Source organism: Carcharhinus amblyrhynchos, chromosome 23, assembly GCF_965287045.1.
Source record: "Carcharhinus amblyrhynchos chromosome 23, sCarAmb.v2.hapA, whole genome shotgun sequence".
NCBI lineage: Eukaryota > Metazoa > Chordata > Chondrichthyes > Carcharhiniformes > Carcharhinidae > Carcharhinus > Carcharhinus amblyrhynchos.
The window spans coordinates 44291731-44303496 of record NC_137346.1 but is presented as its reverse complement, the minus strand read 5'-3'; the positions used below and the strand labels follow the sequence as shown (position 1 = coordinate 44303496).

The window sequence follows — 11766 nt, the reverse complement described above, 5'->3', positions numbered from 1 at the left end:
CAGTCAGGGCGTTATGTGCTTACATTTTTAGAGTGGACTTGAACCCACAACCTTCAGAGTTAGAGGTGAGAGCGCTGACAACCAACGTCACTCCTGTTTCAATCACCAGCTATATTCTGTGAGACAACTCAAATAGTGGCAATGACTTACATATCTCTTGTTCTGGCCTCTTGAAGTCAGGGTTAAAATTGGTCACAATTTGAGTTGGAAACTTCTTAACCAAAATAGATGAAACTAACCGTCATTGCGAGAGCTGTGTCCAAACCAAACTAAAACCCACTTCATTAAAAAAATAGATGTCCATGGTTCCAGATCATGCAAGTGTAGCAGAGGCAGGGGTCAGGATGGGAGGGGATTGGGGTGGGGCAAGATGGGAAGGGGTCAGGGGGCAACAGGATGGGAGGGGGTCAGGGCCAGGATGGGGGGGGGGAAGAGGGGGGAGGATGTGGGTTCAGGGAGGGTGTTGGGGTTTGGGAGGAGGGGTTGATGGTTTGGGAGGGGGTTGGGAGTTGGGAGGAAGGGTTGATGGTTTGGGAGGGGGGTGGGGGTTGGGAGGAGGGATTGGTGGTTTGGGAGGGGGGTGGGGGTTGGGGTTGATGATTTGGGAGGGGGTTGGGGTTTGGGAGGAGGGGTTGGTGGTTTGGGAGGAGGGGTTGGTGGTTTGGGAGGGAGTTGGGGTTTGGGAGGAGGGGTTGGTGGTTGGGAGGGAGTTGGGGTTTGGGAGGAGGGATGGTGGTTTGGGAGGGGGTTGGGAGGAGGGGTTGGTGGTTTGGGAGGGGGTTGGGAGGAGGGGTTGGTGGTTTGGGAGGGGGTTGGGAGGAGGGGTTGGTGGTTTGGGAGGGGGGTTGGGAGGAGGGGTTGGTGGTTTGGGAGGGGGAGGGGGGTTGGGAGGAGGGGTTGATGGTTTGGGAGGGGGTTGGGAGGAGGGGTTGGTGGTTTGGGAGGGGGGTTGGGAGGAGGGGTTGGTGGTTTGGGAGGGGGAGGGGGGTTGGGAGGAGGGGTTGATGGTTTGGGAGGGGGTTGGGAGGAGGGGTTGGTGGTTTGGGAGGGGGTTGGGAGGAGGGGTTGGTGGTTTGGGAGGGGGGTTGATGGTTTGGGAGGGGGTTGGGAGGAGGGGTTGGTGGTTTGGGAGGGGGTTGGGAGGAGGGGTTGGTGGTTTGGGAGGGGGTTGGGAGGAGGGGTTGGTGGTTTGGGAGGGGGGTTGATGGTTTGGGAGGGGGTTGGGAGGAGGGGTTGGTGGTTTGGGAGGGGGGTTGGGAGGAGGGGTTGATGGTTTGGGAGGGGGTTGGGAGGAGGGGTTGGTGGTTTGGGAGGGGGGTTGGGAGGAGGGGTGGTGGTTTGGGAGGGGGTTGGGAGGAGGGGTTGGTGGTTTGGGAGGGGGGTTGGGAGGAGGGGTTGGTGGTTTGGGAGGGGGAGGGGGGTTGGGAGGAGGGGTTGATGGTTTGGGAGGGGGGTTGGGAGGAGGGGTTGGTGGTTTGGGAGGGGGTTGGGAGAGGGGTTGGTGGTTTGGGAGGGGGTTGGGAGGAGGGGTTGGTGGTTTGGGAGGGGGAGGGGGTTGGGAGGAGGGGTTGGTGGTTTGGGAGGGGGTTGGGAGGAGGGGTTGGTGGTTTGGGAGGGGGTTGGGGGTTGGAGGAGGGGTTGATGGTTTGAGAGGAGGGATTGGTGGTTTGGGAGGAGGGGTCGGGAGGGGGGTATTTGGGAGGGATTGGTGGTTTGGGGAGGTGTTCACTGCTGCAGGAATTCTGTGAACTCCGGAGTGGGTTGGGGAGGGGGATACTGGTGACTATAAGAGTGGGTAAGAGATGTTGGAGAGTGGGGGAGGGGTATGTCAGAGATTTTGGGTGAGTGGATTTAAAGCTTGTCTTACCTTGTCACAGCAATCTCATCTCTCTGCTGACTGATAAACGAACTGTAGTTTGCTCAAATCACTCGATTGAAAATAACAGCCTCTGCTTCAGCAACCCTGCCCCCGGCTCAGTCTCTCCAAGGCGCCCACCCTCCCAGGCTCAGTCTCTCCGGTTACTCTCTCCCCATGCCCGCCCCAAGCTAGGTCTCCCCCCCCCCCCCCCCCCCCCCCCCACCCCCCCAGGATAAGTCTCTCACCAAACACAATCCCACCCAGGCCCTACCCCGATATCCCTACATATTATACCCACTAATCCCTCTAACCTACACATCCCTGGACACTAAGGGCGTTGGTGAGGCTGCAGCTGGAGTACTGTGTGCAGTTTTGGGCGCCGCACTTACGCAAGGATATTTTGGCCTTGGAGGGAGTGCAGAGGAGGTTTACTAGGCTGATACCGGAGTTGAGGGGGTTGAGCTACGAGGAGAGGCTGAATAAACTGGGCTTGTACTCGTTAGAGTTTAGAAGAATGAGGGGAGATCTCATTGAGACGTATAAGATGATGAATGGGATGGATAGGATAGAGGTGGAGAGGCTCTTCCCGCTCAGAAAGGACAGTAGGACTAGGGGGCACAGCCTCAAGATAAAGGGGGGGCGGTTTAGAACGGAGTTGAGGAGGAACTTCTTCACTCAAAGGGTGGTGAATCTCTGGAATTCTCTGCCCGTTGAAGTGGTGGAGGCTGCCTCGCTAAATATTTTTAAGACGCGGGTTGATGGGTTTTTGATAAGAGAGGGGATTAAGGGTTATGGGGAGAGGGCGGGAATGTGGAACTGAGCCACGACAGATCAGCCATGATCTTATTGAATGGCGGGGCAGGCTCGAAGGGCTAGATGGCCTACTCCTGCTCCTATTTCTTATGTTCTTAGCACGGCCAATCAACCTAACCCGCACATCTTTGGACTGTGGGAGGAAACCGGAGCACCCGGAGGAAACCCACGGAGACACGAGGAGAATGTGCAAACTCCACACAGACAGTGACCCCGAGCCGGGAATCGAACCCAGGACCCTGGAGCTGTGAAGCAGCGGTGCCAACCACTGTGCCACCGTGACTTGATCATAAATGTTATGATCAAATCACCTCTAATAAACTCAAATAAATACAGGTTTGACCTCTCCACGGTGGTTAGCACTGCTGCGTCACAGTACCAGGGACCCAGGTTCAATTCCTGGCTTGGGTCACTGTCTGTGTGGAGTCTGCATGTTCTCCCCGTGTCCGCGTGGGTTTCCTCCGGGTGCTCCGCTTTCCTCCCACAGTCTGAAAGACGTGCTGGTTAGGTTAATTGGCCAGGCTACATTCCCCAAACAGGCAGTGGAGTGTGGTGACTAACAGGATTTTCACAGACCCCTAACACTCCAAAGATGTGTGGGCCAGGTGGGCTCGGGTCACTGTCTGTGTGGAGTTTGCACATTCTCCTCGTGTCTGCGTGGGTTTCCTCCGGGTGCTCCGGTTTCCTCCCACAGTCCAAAGATGTGCGGGTTAGATGGATTGGCCATGCTAAATTGCCCCTTAGTGTCCAGAGATGCGTAGGTTAGAAGGATTAGTGGGGGGATATGGGGGTAGGGCCTGGGTGGGATTGTGTTTGGTGCAGACTCGATGGGCTGAAGGGCCTCTTTGTGCACTGTAGGGTTCTATGATTGGCTAAATCGACCCGAGTGTCAGGGAGATTAGCAGGGTAAATGTGTGGGATTGTGGGAGTGGGGCCTTGGTGGGATAGTGGTCGGTATAGACTTGATGGGCTGAATGGCTTCCTTCTGCACTGTAGAAATTCTATGATTTATTATTATCACGTGTATTAATATACAGTGAAAAGTATTGTTTTTCCGCGCGCAGTACAGACAAAGCATACTGTACATAGGACAGGGAAGGAGTGCAGAGAGAGTTTAAAAGAATTGGAATGAAGTTTGAGAAGCACAGAATGAGAGTGAAAGGTAGAACTGGGAGGTAATGCTCAGCGCAGCTCGCAAATCGTCGCCTTGTTTCCAGCATCATCTTGGAAAACACCGCTTTTAGTGCAGGACTGAGGGAGTGCTGCACGTTCAGGGATGCCTTCTCCCAGAGGGGATCTTTAACGTTCTCCGGGGGGGGGGGGGGTATAATAAAATCCACCGCGCCCTTGTGAAGGGGACCGAGAGATCTCCCTCGTGCCCCCGCCAATACTTTAGCGCCTGACCGACGTCGCGAAACGGGATTGCCGCCCCGGTGGCTGTCGCCTTGTGGGATCTTGCTGTGCGCCAGGCTGCCTGCGCCTTTCCTTCGAAAGCCCGAGATAAGTGCGAGCCCTTTCCGTTTCATTTTGTACACGGCCTGCGTCCTGGCAAAACACGCAGGAACAGGCTGCAGAAAGCAATTTGCAGTTAAGTCTGTAAACATCCTAAAGTCTGCTGGCAGAGAAAGGGTGTGAATTTTATGGAAATGTTCAGCCGACAGCGTTCCGTCAACAGAAATACCCAGATTCATCAGGAGGCAATTTGATTTCTATCTCTGCAGCATCTCGCTCGCCGCGTGAGACTGACAGTGTTTGCTTGCGGAGCGCTCGAACAATGAGGTGCCACAGCTGAGGGACTCCAGCCACTGGTATCATTGCCCTACAGTTACAGGTAAGTGCTGTGTTCTGTGGCTCGGGGGTGGGGTGTGGGGTGTGGGGTTGGGGGGGGGTCTGTTTATTATTGGGCTTTGTTTGTGTCAGGCATTTGGCCCGCGCGTCACAGGATCTGCAGCATTTGAGGAGCAATCCCCTCCTGCAGGTAATCAATAATTAATCTCTAATGCTGAATGAAAAGCTGCTCTCTGCACAGAGGCTTGATCAGTCGCTAAACATCGTGGGGGAGTGCTGGGGTGGATTTTTCCTCTGCATTTGTGTGTTTTGTGCCTCTACTTTGCTGGCTCAACTCCTGTGCTGCTGAAGCCTCCTTCAGTGTGTATATTACCTCCAGACTGCACTATTCAGTGCACTGCTCCCCACATTCAAAACTCTGCTGTCATACCTTCACTCCCACTGCATCCCATTCCCCTGTTACCCCCCCCCCCACTGCATCCCATTCCCCTGTTACCCCCCCCCACTGCATCCCATTCCCCTGTTACCCCCCCCACCGCATCCCATTCCCCTATTACCCCCCCCCCACTGCATCCCATTCCCCTGTTACCCCCCCCCCCACTGCATCCCATTCCCCTGTTACCCCCCCACTGCATCCCATTCCCCTATTACCCCCCCCCCCCACTGCATCCCATTCCCCTATTACCCCCCCCCCCACTGCATCCCATTCCCCTGTTACCCCCCCCCACCGCATCCCATTCCCCTGTTACCCCCCCCACTGCATCCCATTCCCCTGTTACCCCCCCCCCACTGCATCCCATTCCCCTGTTACCCCCCCCCCCCCCACTGCATCCCATTCCCCTGTTACTCCCCCCCCCACTGCATCCCATTCCCCTGTTACCCCCCCCCACTGCATCCCATTCCCCTGTTACCCCTCCAGGCTCCTGGTAAGCAATGTCTGGATTGTAAAATTCTCATCTTTATTTACAAATTCCTCCGTGGCCTCTCCTCCCCCTCCCTATCTCTGTGATCTCTTCCCCCCTCCTTCCTTCCCCCCTCCTTCCTTCCCCCCCTCCTCCTTCCCCCTCCTCCTTCCCCCCTCCTCCATCCCCCTCCTCCTTCCCCCCCTCCTCCTTCCCCCCCCTCCTCCTTCCCCCCCCCTCCTCCTTCCCCCCCCTCCTCCTTCCCCCCCCTCCCTCCTTCCCCCCCCTCCTCCTTCCCCCCCCCTCCTCCTTCCCCCCCCTCCTCCTTCCCCCCCCCCTCCTCCTTCCCCCCCCCTCCTCCTTCCCCCCCCCTCCTCCTTCCCCCCCCCTCCTCCTTCCCCCCCTCCTTCTTCCCCCCCCCTGGTGGTCAGGAAGGCGAATGGGATGCTGGCCTTCATAGCGAGGGGATTGAATATAAAAGTAGGGAGGTCTTGCTGCAGCTGTATAGGGCATTGGTGAGGCCGCAGCTGGAGTACTGTGTGCAGTTTTGGTTGCCGCACCTGCGCAAGGATATTTTGGCCCTGGAGGGAGTGCAGAGGAGGTTTACTAGGCTGATACCAGAGTTGAGGGGATTGAGCTACGAGGAGAGGCTGAATAAACTAGGCTTGTACTCGTTAGAGTTTAGAAGAATGAGGGGAGATCTCACTGAGACGTATAAGATGATGAATGGGATGGATAGGATAGAGGTGGAGAGACTCTTCCCGCTCAAAAAAGACAGTAGGACTAGGGGGCACAGCCTCAAGATAAAGGGGGGGCGGTTTAGATCGGAGTTGAGGAGGAACTTCTTCACTCAAAGGGTGGTGAATCTCTGGAATTCTCTGCCCGTTGAAGTGGTGGAGGCTGCCTCGCTAAATATTTTTAAGAAGCGGGTTGACGGGTTTTTGATAAGAGAGGGGATTAAGGGTTATGGGGAGAGGGCGGGAATGTGGAACTGAGCCACGACAGATCAGCCATGATCTTATTGAATGGCGGGGCAGGCTTGAAGGGCTAGATGGCCTACTCCTGCTCCTATTTCTTATGTTCTTATGTTCTTTCCCCCCCTCCTTCTTCCCCCCCCTTCTTCCCCCCTTCCTTCTTCCCCCCCCCCCTTCTTCCCCCCCTCCTTCTTCCCCCCCCCTTCTTCCCCCCTTCCTTCTTCCCCCCCCCCCTTCTTCCCCCCCTCCTTCTTCCCCCCCCCTTCTTCCCCCCCCTCCTTCTTCCCCCCCCTCCTTCTTCCCCCCCCTCCTTCTTCCCCCCCCCCTTCTTCCCCCCCCTCCTTCTTCCCCCCCCCTCCTTCTTCCCCCCCCTCCTTCTTCCCCCCCCCTCCTTCTTCCCCCCCCCTCCTTCTTCCCCCCCCTCCTTCTTCCCCCCCCTCCTTCTTCCCCCCCCTCCTTCTTCCCCCCCCTCCTTCTTCCCCCCCCTCCTTCTTCCCCCCCCTCCTTCTTCCCCCCCCTCCTTCTTCCCCCCCCTCCTTCTTCCCCCCCCTCCTTCTTCCCCCCCCTCCTTCTTCCCCCCCTCCTTCTTCCCCCCTCCTTCTTCCCCCCCTCCTTCTTCCCCCCCCTCCTTCTTCCCCCCCTCCTTCACTCCCTGCGATCTCCTCCCCCTCCTTTCCCCCTCACGATCTCCTCCCCCTCCTTCCCCCCCTTCCCCTCCCCTCCCTCCCCCTCCTTTCCCCCTCACGACCTCCTCCAATTCCAACCTCTTGAACCTCCCTGATTTTTATTCGCTCTGTCATTGGTGGCCGTGCTTTCAGCTGCCCAGGCTCTGGGCTCTGTCATTCCCTCCCTAAACCTCTCTGCCTCGCCACATCCCTTTAAACCTACCTGTTTGACCAAGCTTTTGGTCACCTAACACGGTGGCTCGATGCCATATTTTATATTGTGCTCCTGGGAAGCACCTCAGGATGGCGGATTATGTTGAAGATGCTATATAAATATACGTTATTGTTGTATATGTATGTGCACATGTGTTTGTGCTTATCCACATACGTGTATTTATGCATTGTACTCGGGAGCAGGTATACCTGTTTATGTGACGGTTGCATTGTGATTGTTACTGATCTCTCCATCTAACAACCTGCACTAACGCTTTGAGAGACGAGAGAACGGTACATGGTTAGCACTGCTACCTCCAGCGCCAGGGCCCCGGGTTCGATTCCCAGCTCAGGTCACTGGGCAGAGTCTGCACATTCTCCCCATGTCTGCGTGGGTTTCCTCCGGGTGCTCCAGTCTCCTCCCACAGTCTGAGAGACGTGCTGGTTATTTGCCGTGCTAAGTTCTCCCTCGGTGTAGCCGAACAGGCGCCGGAGAAGAGAGAGTTTTCACCGTAACTTCAACGCGGTGTGAATGGAAGCCTACTTGTGACACTAAATAGTAAAACAAGAGTTCAAATCCCGGCACTGCAGCTGGGAAATTGAAATTCAGTTGATTATAAAATTTATAATAAAATTAAACATTATAGTATCAGTAATGGTGGCCATGAAACCACTGGAATGTTTAAACACCCATCTGGATCGCTGATATCTTTTAGGGAAGGAAATCTGACATGATGGCCCGAATGGCCTCCTCCTGTGCTGTATGATTCTATCTTACCCAATCTGGCCCACACACACGGATGGGATAAAGGAATACAATATCAAGGGTAAGACCCTTAGCAGTGTTGAAGAGCAGAAGGATCTTGGGGTCCGGGTCCATAGGACTCTTAAATCGGCCTCTCAGGTGGAGGTGGGGTCAAGAAGGCGTATGGTGTACTGGCCTTCATTAATCGAGGGATTGAGTTTAGGAGTCGGGAGGTAATGCTGCAACTTTATAAGACCCTTGTCAGACCCCACGTGGAGTACTGTGCGCAGTTCTGGTCGCCTCATTACAAGAAGGATGTGGAAGCTATTGAGAGGGTGCAGAGGAGATTTACAAGGATGTTGCCTGGATTGGGAGGCATGCCTTATGAGGATAGGTTGAGGGAGCTGGGACTCTTCTCCCTGGAGAGACGAAGGTCGAGAGGCAACTTGATAGAGGTTTATAAGATGTTGAGAGGAATAGATAGGGTGGATTCTCGGAGGCTATTTCCCAGGGCTGAAATGGTCGCTACGAGAGGACACAGGTTTAAGGTGCTGGGGAGTAGGTACAGAGGAGATGTTAGGGGTAAGTTTTTCACTCAGAGGGTGGTGAGTGAGTGGAATCGGCTGCCGTCAGTGGTGGTGGAGGCGAACTCGCTGGGGTCTTTTAAGAGACTTCTGGATGAGTACATGGGATTTAATGGGATTGGGGGTTATAGATAGGCCTGGTAGGTATGGATGTGATCGGCGCAACTTGTGGGCCGAAGGGCCTGTTTGTGCTGTAGTGTTCTATGGCTCCAAGCCTACACAATGTAGTTAACTCTTAATTGCCCGAACAAACAATATTCCAGTTCACTCAGGGAGTCCGAATTTCTATGACAACATGTTGTAGTCTTGTGATTTGATTTATTATTGTCACGTATTAACATACAGTGAAGTGTATTGTCCGGAACTGTGGACGGTGATGCTGGAGGCTCCAGCATTCTTTCCATCACACAGGTGTCTCCCCCGCTCTTACCATCTGCTTTTGGTGTGTTTGGAGGGATCTGTAGGTTGGCACTCGGCCTGTTTAACCCCGTTGCGAACGTATCCTCCTTGGTCACCAATTTCTGAGGTGGGACCCACCCCGGCTCACAGGCAGGAACTCTACCCACTGCACCACCAGGTCCTTCAATCAGAAAAATATGTCAAACCATTCAGAAAATGTTGAAGATAAATAAATCTGGCCATACATACACCTGGCATTGGCCTAGGCACCAGAAAGGACCATGACACATCCAGCCCTGTTGACGCTGCAGAACCTTCTTAAGAACATGAGAAATAGGAGCAGGAGTCGGCCATCTCGCCCTTCGAGCCTGCCCCGCCATTCAATAAGATCATGGCTGATCTGAAGTTCAACTTTCCCGCTTTCTCCCCATAACCCTTAATTTCCCCTGTCTATCAGAAACCTATCTACCCGTGACTTAAATATATTTAGCGAGGCAGCCTCCACCACTTCAACGGGCAGAGAATTCCAGAGATTCACCACCCTTTGAGTGAAGAAGTTCCTCCTCAACTCCGATCTAAACCGCCCCCCCTTTATCTTGAGGTTGTGCCCCCTAGTCCTACTGTCCTTTCTAAGCGGGAAGAATCTCTCTACCTCTACCCTATCCATCCCCTTCATTATCTTATACGTCTCTATAAGATCCCCCCTCATCCTTCTAAACTCCAACGAGTACAGACCCAGTCTATTCAATCTCTCTTCATAGTCCAACCCCCTCACCTCTGGTATCAGCCGAGTGAACCTCCTCTGCACTCCCTCCAAGGCCAAAATATCCTTGCGCAAGTACGGCGCCCAAAACTGCACACAGTACTCCAGCTGCGGCCTCACCAGTGCCCTGTACAGTTGCAGCAAGACCTCCCTGCTTTTATATTCTATCCCCCTCGCTATAAAGGCCAGCATCCCATTCGCCTTCTTGATCACCTGCTGCACCTGCAGACTGGGTTTTTGCGACTCATGCACAAGGGCACCCAGGTCCCTCTGCACTGTAGCATGCTGCAGCTTTTCGCCCTTTAAATAGTAATCCCTCCTACTATTATTTCTACCAAAGTGGATAACTAATGTCTGGATACTTGAGCTGCTTTGAGAGAGATGTCACACATTGGATCAACACCAGCCTGGCATAGTCACCCACATGGAATCATTCCTTATAGATAATGGCCAAGCTTGACGTACAGGCACCTCCACTAGACCTCCCCCTTTTGAGCTGCTGTAGATAGTGAGGTGTAGGTGCACCCACAGTGCTGTTAGGGAGGGAGTCCCAGGTTGTTGACCCAGCAACAGTGAAGGAACAGAGATATATTTTTTGTTTGTGTTCAGGGGCAACTTCTGGCACAGAGGATGGTTGGTAATATAGTCACCATCTTTGAGCTGTCAGCTGACCAATGGCAGAAGCTTTGGAGGTGGAAGTTCACGTGATGGGATCTTCAAGGATAAGATCCAACCCTGCACAGGGCATCCTGCCACGTCAACGTTGTAACCAATCCAGAAGCCTGGCACAATGCCAACGCTTGCTTTGACTGTTGTAGCCAAATTCCCCTCCAGCTCGATTTTTTCAATCTTGTTGATGGGTCGGATCTCAAACAGAGTACAGGAATGAGACAGAGAACCTGGTGAACTGGTGCGGCAACAATACTCAATGTCAACAAAACAAAGGTGATAGTCATCGACTTCAGGGTGTGTAGTGGAGAGCGTGCCCCTGTCTACATCAACGGGGACAAAGTAGAAATGGCCGAGAGCTTCAAATTTTTAGGTGTTCAGATCACCAACAACTTGTCCTGGTCCCCCCATGCCAACACTATAGTTAAGAAAGCCCCACCAATGCCTCGACTTTCTTAGGAGACTAAGAAAATTTGGCATCTCCACCACAACGCTCTCCACCATCTATAGACGCACCTCTACAGAAAGCATTCTTCCTGGTTGGATCACAGCTTGTATGGCTCCTGCTCTGTCCAAGACCGCAATGAACTACAAAGGATCATGAATGAAGCCCAGTCCGTCGCTCTAACCAGCGTACCATTCATTGACTCTCTCTACACTTCTTGCTTCCTTGGAAAAGCAGCCGGCATAATCAAGGACCCCATGCACCCGGATATTCTCCCCTCCTCCTTTTGTTCATCGGGAAGAAGATACGAAAGTCTGAGGTCACGTACCAACCGACTCAAAAAAACAGCTTCTTCCCTGCTGCCGTCAGACTCTTGAATGGACCTACCTCACATTTAAGCTGATCTTCTCTCTACACCCTGGCTGTAATACTACATTCTGCACTCTCTCCTTTCCTTCTCTATGCGTTGTCTGTATAGCACACAAGAAACAATCCTTCTCACTGTATACTAACACGTGGCAATAATAAGTCAGATCACATTGATGTGCTTCAGACCATGATGGGACTCTCCCTGTACTGTCGTCACGTTGGGTTTTAGCATAGTCAGTCTGGCTCTGAGCTCCAATCTCTGTGTCACTGACTGCTGCAATGAGCGGCACAGAAAGAAAATGCCTTGCAGAACGGAATCGAAACTTTCAATGATGGTGTTGGCAAATAATGTGGCTTTTAAGCAAAATGAGCAAATGGGGGGGCGATTGCGATGAAGTGCGGAGAGAACCTTGTAGGCATGTTTCCCCCAGTTTCCACCCGCCTCACTAGCTGAGGGGTGCTGTCTTTTCTGATGTGGAGATGCCGGCGTTGGACTGGGGTAAACACAGTAAGAAGTCTCACAACACCAGGTTAAAGCCCAACAACAGGTTTGTTTGATAGTAAACCCACGAGCTTTCG

General features: G+C 53.7%; 1 protein-coding gene across 5 annotated transcripts in view; it reads left to right on the top strand.

The window, feature by feature from the left end:
• The window catches only part of camkk1a (calcium/calmodulin-dependent protein kinase kinase 1, alpha a), a 166599-nt gene that overhangs the window by 31088 nt on the left and 123745 nt on the right, over positions 1-11766 (top strand). For 3 of the 5 annotated variants that reach the window (XM_080210628.1, XM_080210625.1, XM_080210630.1), the window contains exon 2: positions 4393-4502. The exons of 1 other annotated variant lie outside the window; for it this stretch is intronic. The gene's annotated coding sequence lies outside the window, so the exon portion shown is untranslated. Of the gene's footprint in view, positions 1-4392; positions 4503-7979; positions 8041-11766 lie in introns of those variants that run through there. One more of the 5 variants, XM_080210627.1, reaches the window with a different exon arrangement.